Consider the following 15128-nt stretch of genomic DNA (forward strand, 5'->3'; position numbering starts at 1 on the left):
TCTTTGTCAAAAAAAATGTCTTGTCAGTGTATAGAAACCCCTATTGCTATCCCTATTTCAGCCAAATATGAGGGCAAAATGAATCAGTAAGGACCCCTTAACCACTTGCTGGTTCCAAAAAAGCTCATACTGGTGTCATGTTACCACATAACTACAAATTAAACCTAAAGAAAACTAGTAAAGCTGTACTTGTGTGGAAAAAAATAAGAAATTATGCAATTTATTTATTTCGGTGAAAATAATAGGATGTACAGGCAAATAAAATATGTCGCGTCTCAAATTCCAGTGGTTGCACATGTGTCAGACACTGCGAAAAGTTAAAGCGAGCATTTATAATTAAAAATGTATTGCAAGTCACATAAAAATAAAGAAGTTCTACTTTCTAGGTAAATTTTTACCCTTATTACCCACAGATCAGGCAAAATTTGCTGAATCAGCAATTTTCACTCCCAGGGGTGGAATGTAAGGGCTGTTTTTATCATAGCTGCTTTTAATCAACTTTTTATTGATAAACTTACAAATTGCATAGGTAAAAAAAAATCCTTCATTGATTTAGTGTAAACATGTGTATCCCCCTTAAGGTCGCACGGTAGTATTTCCTGGCCCATAAGGGATAATGATAGCCTTTTTAGAATTTTCACCACTTTCTAACACTGCTAAAAATTCTACATTCACAGTTAACTGAAGTACTTTCATTTTACTATTCAGAAATGAATTTGAATATGTATCATGACCGTTTACTTTTTTTGCTATCTTTAAGAACCTAAGGCCACTAGTGCTTTTAGGTCTTTTATCGTGCAGTGAATACAAAATTTAAAAAAATTCTCAAAAATTCATTTTCATCTGTATGTAAAATTATTTCATATTTTTCTACACCTGATTCGTCCCTCAGTTTGGGAAAGTATGTTCAGTTGATACTGTATTTTTTGTCCAATCATAATGTTCAGATACATTGACTTAAGTAGGGTACACAAAAGAGCAACCTAAATTCTGGAATGCAAATACTACCGTGCTACCTTAATAAGTCCGTGATTGGAAATGGGAGAGTACGTTCAGATAGAAACACATCTAGTTTAACCATACCACATCTTAAAATACATGCCTGTGAAGGTTAACTATGAAACCTAAGCAGTGGTTTTCTTATAGCATATCTTAAGGGTTTATGTTTTTAGAAAAATTGAAGTTGCTGACAGATCTACGATTTTTATTGTAATGTAATATATATATTATATTATTGATTTCTATTTTACAATTTTTCAAAAGTTAAGTGCATTTTCTGTACTGTTTTTTTATTATATGTTCTCTTATGCATCTTTTATGAGTCCGTGATTGGAAATGGGAGAGTACGTTCAGATAGAAACACATCTAGTTTAACCATACCACATCTTAAAATACATGCCTGTGAAGGTTAACTATGAAACCTTAGCAGTGGTTTTCTTATAGCATATCTTAAGGGTTTATGTTTTTAGAGAAATTGAAGTTGCTGACAGATCTACGATTTTTATTGTAATGTAATATATATATATTATATTATTGATTTCTATTTTACAATTTTTCAAAAGTTAAGTGCATTTACTGTACTGTTTTTTTATTATATGTTCTCTTATGCATCTTTTGCAAGTCCGTGATTGGAAAATGGGAGAGTATGTTCAGATAGAAACACATCTAGTTTAACCATATCACACCTTAAAATATATGCCTGTGAAGGTTAACTATGAAACCTTATCAGTGGTTTTCTTATAGCACATCTTAAGGGTTTATGTTTTTAGAGAAATTGAAGTTGCTGACAACTCTACGATTTCTGTTGTAATGTACTATATATATTATATTATTTATTTATGTATTTCTCTGTGCTGAGTGTTCCTGCGTTTGTTTGTACTGTATTCCTGTCTCGTAGTGTTGTCATTGTAGCGGTCTTTTTAACTTTGCCATATTTTGTCCAAGGTTATAGTTGTCTTTTTTACATTGTTTTACATCTCCCCTTTTTTATTTAATATTGTATTTATATTGTGTCATAGATCAAATTTATTCGTTAAGTGTATGTTTACTTGCTTTTGTTAATATGTCTTTTTGATTGAGTTAAGCCATTTCAATTGATATTTTATAGTTCGTCTTTCTATGTTGTAATGTTACACTACTATTTCAGGTTAGGATGAAGGTTGGCACCTGTTAAAACGTTTAAACCCGCTGCATTTGTTTGCACCTGTCAGAAACCTGTTGTTCAGTGATTGTCATTTATTTGATGTGGTTCATAAATGTTTCTCGTTTCTCGTTTTTTTTTTATAGATATATGACCGTTGGGTTTCCTGTTTGAATTGTTTTACACTAGTCTAGTCATTTTGGGGCTCTTTATAACTTGCTGTTCGGTGTGAGCCAAGGCTCCGTGTTGAAGGCCTCATTTGACCTATAATTGTTTACTTTTACACATTGTGACTTGGATAGAGAGTTGTCTCATTGGCACTCATACCACATCTTCTTATTTCTAAATAAGCGAGAGGTTTGGCTAGCCATAACACTAAGTTCAACCCACCATTTTTCTTAAAATGTCCTAGCTGTACCAAGTCAGGAATATGGCAGATGTTATCAAGTAGTCAGTTTCTATGTATGTTGGCGATTGTTTTTGTTGCATTTCAATGTTTCTGCTGTTCCGTTGTTTTCCTCTTATAGTTGATGTGTTTCCCTCGATTTAGTTTGTAACCCGCATTTGTTTTTGCTAAATCGATTTATGACTATTGAACAGCGGGATACTACTGTTGCCTTTATTTGCAGACAACAGAATTATACCTCAAATCATAACTGTATTTCTAAATGAAAAGCAATGTTAGAAATCATAACTTTAACCCAAGTTAATGGGTTCAATTAGGATTATCTCCCGTTTACCAGGAAGAACTTTACATAACAAATGTATATTTTTTGTATATTAGTTAGGTCAAATACTTAAGTAAAGTACAAGTTATGTTTCCATTCCGGAAATCTCTATGAAGTAGTTAGGCATTTTGAATCATTGATCAAGATGATAACATAGGCAGCATCATAAGTCAAACCATTACTAACCGCAAACTTCTTAAACAAACCTATTAATTGACTCTTTGATTCTGAATTTCTATTTTGTTTACACATGTAGGACTCGGAGGTGCGATGAGGACGCTAAAGTGCGATGTTCACACTGGACTGCGATTGTTTGCGCCCAAGTGCAAAGGTCCTTTCGCTGATGTGCAGTGATCTATATGACGCGTGATGGGTATTTTAACATTTACAGATGTGCAATTACTATGAGAGCGCTAGCTTTATTTTTTTTATTATTTAGTATATAGATACTAAACATTTCAGTTTTATCTTCCCTATTATCTTCTCTAGTTGCAATAAAAACCATCTATGGTGATCAATCTTATTCCTTTGCTTTAATTCACAGCAGCCGAATTGATTTGTTGCTTTTGTAAGTTTCGTTCTGACTAGTCAAGTAGTGTTTGCACTTCAAACTACTACCACGGTTTTCACTCAATGAAATAACTACCGGCTCTAATGGAAATTTAATATACAGTAGTCAATTTCTAAATAATTGTATGAACGTTGGATTATTTTTGTCCAAGCCTATTTTCAAAGTAAACTACAACGATACAGTAATAACTAGAAATGCAATGAATATTTTACTGTTTTATTCTCGACGCTTTACTTTGAAAAAAACGAAAAGCTGCTTCTAACAAATACATGGACTTCTACATTTGGATAAAACATGAAAAACATTGAACATATAGTTTACGTAAACCATAAATGTTCAGCGTTAACACCAACGCACTTCGGCGAAGTTATCAACAAAGTAGCGTCACAATGCAACCATCGCACTTCAACGTGATCAATAAAGGCAACAGCAGTATACTGCTGTTTAAAATTCATAAATAAGTCATAAAACCGCGCTTAGCGTCAAACCATCGAAATTCGGCATACCATCGACGTTCAGAGTCCTACTCATATAAATGTATTTCTAAATGCATATGAGTAAATAGTCAGGCCACATTACAAGTGGGAATAGTGGTCTCGATACTGTTCGATTTTATACATATTTGTATAGAAATGGTTCACAGGTGTTATCTTAAGTTTCATGGTACATTTTCGTGCAAAAATAGACGAAAAGTGGACTGAACCTGTACCATGAATTAGCTAGTCAAATCGCTGGAAATTACATCAATGACAAATGACTTTACGGAAAATTTTAGCCTATCACAATCTGTGTTTGAGGAATTGGAGTACAATCTTTCAAGTCGGCGTTCTAGTGTTCTCTTACGGAAAGGATAACACCATTGAATATCAAATAACAAATAACGAATCGGCCGCTAACATCATATGCATTATTTAGACACATGTAAAAAAATATTAAAAAAAAAAACTCCATGGAAAATAAAAAAGGGGAAGTCCATAAAAACTGACAAAATCAAACGCTACATCAATCGACGAATCAAGTGAAAAACATCTACCATATTAGAAGATGGTCGGTTAAACTTGGTTTTATAGCTACCTAAATCCATACTTGTATGACAGTTGTTATAATACAGTAATTTTGACAAAATCGGGTGCGCAACCCAAGCAGACATTATAGGTTAATATGACAATAATTGGGATCCAGCATTTTTTATTTTAGCAGGATCTGCTTATCCTTCCGGAGCACCTGAGATCCCCTCCCTGATTGTCTTTTCAATGAGATCTCATTATTCAAAGAATTCAGACACGAAAGAAATGTGTAAATTTGTAAACATAATATGAGAGACCATTTCTGGTCCGTAAATCAAAGAAATGAAGGAAGCGGCTATTGATTCCAGAATTGATTGATTGATTTATTGATTGTTGCTTGAAAACTATAACATTTATTTATAGTATAAATCCCATACAGAAGAAAAATATAATTAAAGTTCTAAAATTTTCCTCTGAAATTTTCTCAAAATATCAAAATCTGGTTGATATAAAGTTTGTGTTTCAATTTGATTTTTAGGACTGAAAACATAATCACAAATCTAGTTCTAATAAATGAAAAAATTTATCGATCACAAAACAAATACGTGTTAAAATATGTGTTAAAATATGACTAAGTGTGTCATATTCAATATCTTCAATTGTATCTTCTAGTACAAGATTTTAAAGGCAAAAGACATGTTGATCAACATAAAAATACATAAATACGGTGTAAATATTAATAACAATAATTTTTAACCCATTTGAATTCAAAGAAAACATGGTTATAGTTAAAAAAAAAAATCTTACAGTTTGGATTATTGGATAGCTATCAACGATACTTTGATTGATATAAAGTTATGCAGTAGTTTACATCTGAACATTTTCATTCTATTATCTTTCAAAAAACGGATGTAAAAGAAAGGTTCTTTTTTATAAAATAGGTAACATTTTCAAAATTGAAATGAGCAGAATCCTACTGGAAGTTTTGTATTAGATCTAATTAAAGTATCATATATTTCTTTGAATATAAGTTTGTCTAGATTGTAATACAATCCATGGCAGATCATCTTTATATCTTGTTGAATGTGAATTTTAGTATTTCTAGATGTTTTACTCTTGATTTCTATTTCCAAGATTTGTGTAAAGCTTTTCGTAGAGTACATGTCTCGGCTATACAGTTTTGTTTCTTTTTAAGTTTATCTAAGATGTTTTGAGAAATTTCGCCTTTATCATCGATTACATCATTAATAGAGATTATACCCAATGACTTAAACATAATTTGCCTTGACTCTGAATATTGATTTCCTCATATAACTTGTTTTCTTATATCTATATAGTTATCAGATTATTTTGTTTCGACGCCTCCATTTTTAATCTAACATTCAAGATTTCTAAGTAAAAATTGTACAGCTGTTTTATTTTTTCTAATGATTTATGAGAACCCAGATTCATTTTCACATAACACTGTGAGTTTAACTTTCTCGATACCAATCTCCCATACAAAATTATGTATGATTTTCCTAAACTTAGATATAGTTTTTCTTTGTACAGATTTATCAGTGACGCAACAAATGTTATGTTAGGTATAACTATTGTTTTGATGATAGTGATTTTACCAATAATGCTTAATTCCTTTTTTTTTAAATCATTTATAATTTTTACAGATCTTTCCAACTGTTTCTCTATATTAAGTGTATGTTATTCATTCCTTCTTGCCAAAATAAATACCATGGCTTTTTACGTTAACTTTCTAATTAATGTTTTCAATGTTGTCTTTGCAGTGTGTATGTTTTCCTAGCCATTAAACTTCTGTTTTCCTTTCTATAAGTTAAGTCCAGAGAAAGGTGCATAGGTTTCAATTATGTTAAGTGCATGCTTTATTTCATCTTTGGAAAAAGAAAAAACCTGTCTCATCTGCTAGTTGTGAAAATTTTACGATATGAGGTTTTTTTCACTAATTTTAATTTGTATTCCTTTCATATCATTAGAGTCTCTTATTCTGCAAGCAAGTATGTTAACTTAGAAAACAAACAATAAAACGCTTAGAGGACACCCTTTTGAAATTCCATAATTTTTTATTTATCCATTTTGGACTGTGGAGTACTAATGGTAGAATTCTGCAAGTCTTTGTGCTTGGGTATATGTTATTAATTTCACATCTGTAATAAAGATATTGGGCGGTAATTATCTAGGGACAAAGGGTAGTTGTTCCTTAATATTAACGATATAATCATTTTTCTTTTGGTGTTGCTTTAAATAACAAGTGTTAGAGACCTTCAAAACTATGTTCTTTAGTTTTGGCCAAAATTGTCGATAAAACTCCATTGTTAAGCCATCTCTCTCAGATGTTTTTTTTTTTTTTTTTTTTTTTATTAAAAATGAAAGATGTTAACTCTTATAGTGTTAATTTACCATCTATCTGTTTGCTTTCCGAAGTGTCACAGAATGATTTATATTTGTATTTTCAATATATGTCTTTAAAATTTCAGTTTCAGGGTAAGAGCTTTAATAGGTATAAAACCACTAATTCATAGCCCCATTGCTTTCTGTGTTAAATTCTGCAATTTCAAGCATTAATGGCTACTTTGTCTTAAGTTCAAATAAAGTGGCAGTTATTTCATGTCAAAATTATACCTTATCTTGACCTGTGCTGAAAAATTCAATATACCTTTAATTCTATATTAGAGCGTTCTGGAACCCGGAAGTTTGAAAGTACAAAAACAGGTACTTCTGATCTGAACAACAGAGCAAATGCGCCCTCCTATTAAAAATTCATATACTTCTTAATTATTCAAAAGAAACTTTCAACAAGGATTATACAGTGATCCCAAGTCCCCAAGCTTTCATTTGATACCAAAACTACCCAAATATTCCACCTATTGACAAAGATACAGTTATGCGTAGGAACTATTTTTTTTAAAGTATGTACTACTTTCTTGTATGTTCTTTCCGACCGGGCCTGAATTAGTGGTTCTATACCTTATACAGTACTTTGTAATACTCTGTACTCATATTTAGAAATTCACTTTGATCTATAGTAACCTCTCCATGATGGGACAATAATTTATCAATAGATTTTTTGTATTGCCTATTTTTTTTTTTTCTAAAGATAAAACGATTTTTGTATATTTTTCACCTTCCACAACCAAAGTTATTCTTGGTCTAACTTGGGTCCCTTTTGCCTTTAACAAATATATATCATGAAGTTCTTTTTCTAAATGTTTTATTTCATTAGAAAGATTATTATTTGTGTCCATAGATTTAATTTATAAAGCTTTTCATTTAAAGTTTTAATTTTCTTCTCCAAAACATTGATTTTGTTTCTGCATTCTTTGGCTTTAGATTTACAGTACTTAAATTGTGGTGCCTCTTGTATCACTTTTAACCAAGTCCCACTGAGTAAGCAGGTCTTCATTTTCATACCTATGAATTAGCTTATTTATTATTTCTTGATACTGTAAGTCAGTTAGTAGTGTATTATTCATTTTGACATTACCTTTTCCCCGATTGCTTACATGAATATAAAATTTAAGAGAAATAGCCGGTTGGTCTCTGCTTGAAATTTGAGCTGGTCTGATGTCAGCTGATACTTTCAGCATGCGTACTTATGAGCTTATTATGAAAAAGTCAATACTATTGGCCTCATTAATAAAATACACAATTTTTCATCTTTTTCATCACTACTTTATTAAAAACAAATAATATAAGAGTATCTAATTTTGTGCTCTTGCGGGTTTTCACTGCACTGACATGGACATTAATGCTTCTCCTGGTTTGTCAAAGTGTTTGTATTGTGTCTATTTTCACATTACGTTTTTGGGAAATTAATTACAGCATTTGTTAGATTTCCTTGCCAGAAATAATATATATTTGTTAGGTTTTACTCACATTGTTCTTCAATTTTCGAATGAATAGTGGTCTACATCTAGCAAAACATGTTACTCAAACCGGTACAATAAAATGATTGCACTTACAGTGGGATTAAATATTTTGTTTCATGATGAAGATCTCACTGTGACTTTGAGACGAAGAACAACCAAAAGAAGCGCTGTTATTTGCTTTTCATGCGTGTATAGTAATTTCTGTCAGGCCTCAATATGCCATAGCCTTCCTTTCCCATATATGACATGATTTTTTTTTCATTAACACACTATTTGTACTTACCTAAGTCAACACTGTCACCTTTCATTACCTGTTGGTAAAAATGCAGTTTTTAAACACAGCAAACAGGCAAAATCTTAGTACATGAGCAGTGCTTAAATCGTTACTCTGAACAATCGGGTTTGCACCATCAAAAACTGATGATGAATTTTTAGTTAACGTCAAATAGTAATATATGAGCTGCGTCGGATAGAAATCGACCTTATGCAAATGCATATCAATACATCTGCTAACTTATTTCGGGTTGAAAAATATCTATGCAATGTCTGTAACTGTTTGAAAATTGAGTCGATATAAAAACCCTACAAAGCAGACTAAAATTTATCCTTTATATATATTTGAATGTTCCAAAATCAGACCAACATGTACATGTACATGTATACTTACATTTTACATGATAACGTGCTTATTCTCAAGATGAACAACCTACAATAAAACATGTTAAAATACCCGAAATCAAAGTGTGTGTTGCTTGTCCTTATTATAAATACCGTGTAGTTATAACTGAAATTCCACACAGGTTAAGCCGGATGTTTAGTTCACATGAGAGCAGTATGCAAATAATTAGTTAACTCTCCAATGATGATTTAATTAAGAATGTATTAAGAAATAAAGGTTTTCAACTACCTCATGAAGAGTTTACTTTAGAGGAATTTACCGATACATTACAGGTCCTATTTTGGTCCTCATGTGTTTTTGGTATTCATACATCAATGGCTTTAAATATTAGATACACTTTAGTGTAACCAAGGTGATAATTCTTGAATCCGAGCAGACCAGTATTTGCTTTTACTCACGAATACCAGGTAAGGAGAGGATGCGCTTTCTATTCTTTTTCTTAACAGTTTGAAAAGGGAAACAGAAATCAGAATGCAGACAATTTTTTATCTATACGCAATAATTTATAAATGATGTCGGTTTTTTTTTATTGCATTGATGATATTCATTTAGTCCACATGTGATCACTCAATAATTGACTGTCTTAAAGAAAAACAGTCATACTTGGAATCCTCCGATCCAAATATTTTATCCATGTTAAAGAAGTGTGGGATTTATGTATACGAAGCAACATCCGATTGAAATTGTGACGTGCCACAATCTCTGCATGTTAAAAGACCGTTACAACAACCATTTTGATATGTCCGAAGGTAACCTGATGTAGAGCATAATTTATATAAGAGAGGCGAAAGATAGACATTCAAACTCATAAATCGAAAATAAACTGGCAACGCCATGGCTAAAAAAGAAAAAGACAAACAGACAAACATTAGCACACAAAACACAACATTGAAAACTAAAGACTAAGCAACACGAACCCCAACAAAAACTGTGATCTCAGGTGCTCCGGAAGGGTAAGCAGATCCTGCTCCACATGTGGCATACGTCGTGTTGATCATGTGAGTACTAATCCGGTAAATAGTCTAATTCGGTAGGTCACATTCTTGAAAAGGGAACGGGATTATAGTTACGACATTAGGAACATATCCGCTATCATCTGTGAAACGGATATTCCATAACGTTCAACCAACTCGTGATGGCGTCCGTAAAATTTACGAAGATTTCAACTTCACCATTTGGAACTCTTGGTTTAACAGCTTCCGTGTGAGCAGCAAACCTTTATCAAGGAAATCACGATAGGAAATACAAGCCCGGGAATATCGTATCAATTGGGAGATATGTACTCCGTATGCAGGCGCTGCGGGAATGTTGCTACATAGAAATGGAAAGTTCACAATTGGGAAGCTGAAATCATCTCTTTTGTCGTAAAGTTTTGTTTTCAACCTACCCTCATTGTCAATTTCTAGATGTAAGTCAAGATATGAGGCAGACTTAACTGTATCTGTTGTATCCTTTATCTCTAGTTCAATGGGAGAGATGCGTTCAACATAGTCACCAAATTTTGAATTATTTATTTATTTTAATTATTTTATAATTCCTGTCGACCATCCTTACAGAACCTACATATTGGATTTATTGTTGATTTGATCTGGTAATGACTTATATATTATATATATGTCACTGAAAGTTAAGTAAACAATCAATCAATCAATCTTAATATTTATTGACTTAGCATTTTAATATTAGTGAGTGCAAATCCCACTATCAAAGATAATTTTATATGAAATTATCTTTTTGATAATATATCAAAGAGAAACTATACCTGCTATAATCGTGACAATTCCTTTTCTTTTGTAATAAATCTTACCGAAATACACTAATTGTAGTCATTTGTGTTTGTTCAAAATTTAAATGTTCGATTTTAAGAGATGATTACAACTAGAGGCTCACCTTGGTCTGTGTGCATATTCAACAAAGGACACTCTCCAACATTGTAGACAAGAATAGAATTCATGACAAATATCTGTTGTCATTTAAGGGCAATCACTCCTATAAAGAGTGACAATCTTCTAAACTATATCGGCAAAATTTGACTTGTTAGTAGATCTTGACTTGCTGATAATTTTTGTGATTTAAAGTTTATCTTTATCTATTATAATTTTCTATCATATATGGCAAAATGCCAAAAGAAAAAGGTGAAAATCGTCTTTAAAGGGCAATAACTCCAATAAGTAGTTGTCTGACCATTTCCTTCATATTGTCTTCATTGTAGATTTTGTTTTGCTGATCATTTTTGCCTCGCTTTTATCTGTCTATTATAATTTTAAGATATAAGACAAATTCGCCAAAAATTGGTCAAAATTATCATCAAAGGGAAATAACTTTAATAAGGAGTCAATTGACGTTTTCGACAATGTTGACCTACTTGTAGAACTTGTCTTGATGATCGTTTTAAAGTTTCTCTGTATTTATTATAGTTTTCAATTAAGAAGGCAAAAATGAAAAAAAATGGTAAAATTTGTCATTTAAGGGCAAGAACTCCTATAAGATATCGTCTGACAGTTTAGACATGTATGGACAATTGGTAGAGCTCAACAATCTGAACATTTTTGCCCTGGTAAGATTTTCTCTCTTTATAATGGTTTTCAAAATAATAGGCAAAACTTGCATTTTACCCCCTATGTTCTTTGTTTAGCCATTTTGGCCATCTTGGTTGGCAGGCGGGGTCATCGGACACATTATTTAAACTAGAACCCCAATGATGATTTTGGTTAAGTGTGATTACATTTGGCAAAGTAGTTTCAGAGGAGAAGATTTTTGTAAAAGATTACAAAAATTTATGAAAAATTATTAAAAATTAACTATTAAGGGCAATAACTCTCTAAGGGGTCAATTGACAATTTTGGTCATTTGACTTATTTGTAGATCTTTCTTTGCTGAACATTATTGCTGTTTACAGTTTATCTCTTTCTATATTAATATTCAAGATGATAATCAAAAACTGCAAAATTTCCTTAAAATTACCAATTCAGGGGCAGCAACCCAACAACGGGTTGTCTGATTCGTCTGAAAATTTATGGGTAGATAGATCTAAACCTGATGAACATTTTTACCCGATGTCAGATTGCTTTAAATGCTATAGTTTCAGAGATATAAGCCCAAAACTGCATTTTACCCCTATGTTCTATTTTTAGCCATGTCGGCCATGTTGGTTGGCAGACGGGGTCATCGGACACATTTTTTAAACTAGATACTTCAATGATGCCTATGGCAAAGTTTGGTTATATTTGGCCGAGTAGTTTCAGAGGAGAAGAGTTTTGTAAAAATAAACGGACGACGACGGACAACGGACGACGGACGCCAAGTAATGAGAAAAGCTCACTTAGCCCATTGGGCTAGGTGAGTTAAAAAGCGATTGGTATTATGACGGGATCCAATTGATCTCGTTAAAGATTTTTACCTCTACTGTAATGGCCTCTGTTCAGGTGCAGCTAAATATTGAGTAATTAATTCTTTGCATTTAAACATCTCGTGCCTGCTTTGCTACTACGCATGTAATAAATAACATTCATATTATTTGCTGCATAATAATTTACCCAATACATGTTAGGGTACCTGTACAGGTACACTTAATCACAAAAATGCAATAGAAAATTCTACTAAAACGACAAATACATGTAATAAAGAAAGACAACTTTATATATATAGTTTATGCGACCGAAGCGTTTTTTTGGATTTAGGGGATGGGCATTTGTTATTCGGGCGAGTTGGTGGCGGGAGGTTTTTTCTGGGGGGATTGACTTTTTTCATCTATTTGTGTTTGCGAAAATTTATTTTCATTTTTATAAATAATTGTTTCCGGCATTTTGTATTTCAGAATATTCATTTTCATGCAGTATTATGCAAGCTTACTCTTTTTTCAGCTCTTCCCAGGTCAGAATATTCAATTTCAAAATCCTCCCAAAAAATCAAGTTATTATCCCTTACCTTTATCTGGAACGTTCATAGCCAAACAAAAATGATATATATAAGATCCAAAACCTGTGAAGAGCTATATGACCAAGGAAATTGAAACCTTAGTGCTAATTTCTTAATCTATCAACGGAGAATTCAAAACAGGATTCCAATGGGAACCAATTGTGCCCCTCTTCTTGCCGACTTGTTTCTTTATTATTATGAGGCTGACTTCATACAGGAACTTCTTAGGAAGAAAGATAAGAAGTTAGCAATATCCTTTAACTCTACGTTCCGCTATATAGATGATGTTCTCTCACTAAATAATACAAAATTTGGTGACTATGTTGAACGAATCTATCCCATCGAACTAGAGATAAAGGATACTACAGATACAGTTAAGTCTGCCGCATATCTTGACTTACATCTAGAAATTAACAATGAGGGTCGGTTGAAAACAAAACTTTACGACAAAAGAGATGATTTCAGCTTCCCAATTGTGAACTTTCCATTTCTATGTAGCAAAATTCCAGCAGCGCCTGCATACGGAGTATATATCTCCCAATTGATACGATATTCCCGGGCTTGTGTTTCCTATCATGATTTCCTTGATAGAGGATTGCTGCTCACAAGAAAGCTATTCAGTCGAGAGTTCAAAATGGTGAAGTTGAAATCATCCCTTCGTAAATTTTACGGACGCCATCACGAGTTGGTTGACCGTTATGGAATATCCGTTTCACAGATGATATCGGATATGTTCCTTATGTCGTAACTACGATACCCTTCCGTTTTCACGAATATGACTTACCGAATTAGACTATTTACCGGATTTGTAATAACATAAGCAACACGACGGGTGCCACATGTGGAGCAGGATCTGCTTACCCTTCCGGAGCACCTAAGATCACCCCCAGTTTTTGGTGGGGTTCGTGTTGCTTAGTCTTTAGTTTTCTATGTTGTGTCATCTGTACTATTATTTGTCTGTTTGTCTTTTTATTTTTGGCCATAGCGTTGTCAGTTTGTTTTCGATCTATGAGTTTGACTGTCCCTCTGGTAATTCGTCCCTCTTTTGTTATAAATCATGTCAGTACTGATGATTACTGGTATAGGACCACTAATTTAGGCCCGGTGGGAAAGAACATACAAGAAAGTAGTACATATTTTAAACAAAATAGTTCCTACGCATAGCTGTATCTCTGTCAATAGTGGGAATATTTGGGTAGTTTTAGTATCAAATGAAAGCTTGGGGACTTGGAATCACTGTAGAACCCTTGTTATAGTTTTATTTGAATAATAAAGAAGTATATGAAATTTAAATAGGAGGGCTCATTTGGCCTGTTGTTCAGATCAGAAGTTCCTGTTTTTGTACTATCAAACTTCCGGGAACCAGTACGCTCTAATATGCAATTAAAGGTATGTTGACTTTTTCAGCACAAGTCAGCATTAGGTACAGTTTTGACATGAAATAACTGCCACTTTATTTGAACTTAAGACAAAGTAGCCATTTATGCTTGAAATTGCAGAATTAAACGTAGAAAGCAATGGGGCTATGAATTAGTGCTTTTATACCTATTACTGACAGGCATGTGAAATTCTATTTTTAGAAATCATACCCGTAAATTACAGCCCTCAAATTGCTACAATAAGGTATTTTAGCCTTTTTTGGTCATTTAGCATGCACACAATTAAGATTTTACCTGAAATTTAAATTATTGGATTATCTAACACTGAAACCAATGCAACTTGTATATTACGACTAGTTTATAGTATAAATATTGTTTTTGGTCAAATTATCTAGTGAGTGTTCATGTTTTATTGTGTTTTTTGGTGAATTATTTATTTCAAGGAAAATTGGTGTATACTTATATAGGAATTCCAAAATCTCACTTGAAATGCATTTTATAACCATTTTAGCAAGTTGTCTAGCTTGGAGATACATAAATTGCTCTTGTTGATCCATGTTTATAAATAAAAGTTGTTTTTTTTTAACCAAATCACTGTCCTTTTCCAACATGTAGAAAAAAGGGGGGATAAAATTATCAATTATATTTTATGTTTGGACCACTGTATTTATATTCAAGGAAGAATATCTGAAAAAAATAAGACATATAGGTGAGAACACTGTTATTTGAGTAGATATTAACAAATCAGAACTGGTAAAAATTGAAAAAGTGTCTTATCTGTCACTATTAGTATCCATATGTAGTTTTCTTTGTTTAACGCATATG

The sequence above is a fragment of the Mytilus californianus genome, unplaced genomic scaffold (assembly GCF_021869535.1).
Source record: "Mytilus californianus isolate M0D057914Y unplaced genomic scaffold, xbMytCali1.0.p SCAF_13, whole genome shotgun sequence".
NCBI classification, from domain to species: Eukaryota; Metazoa; Mollusca; class Bivalvia; order Mytilida; family Mytilidae; genus Mytilus; species Mytilus californianus.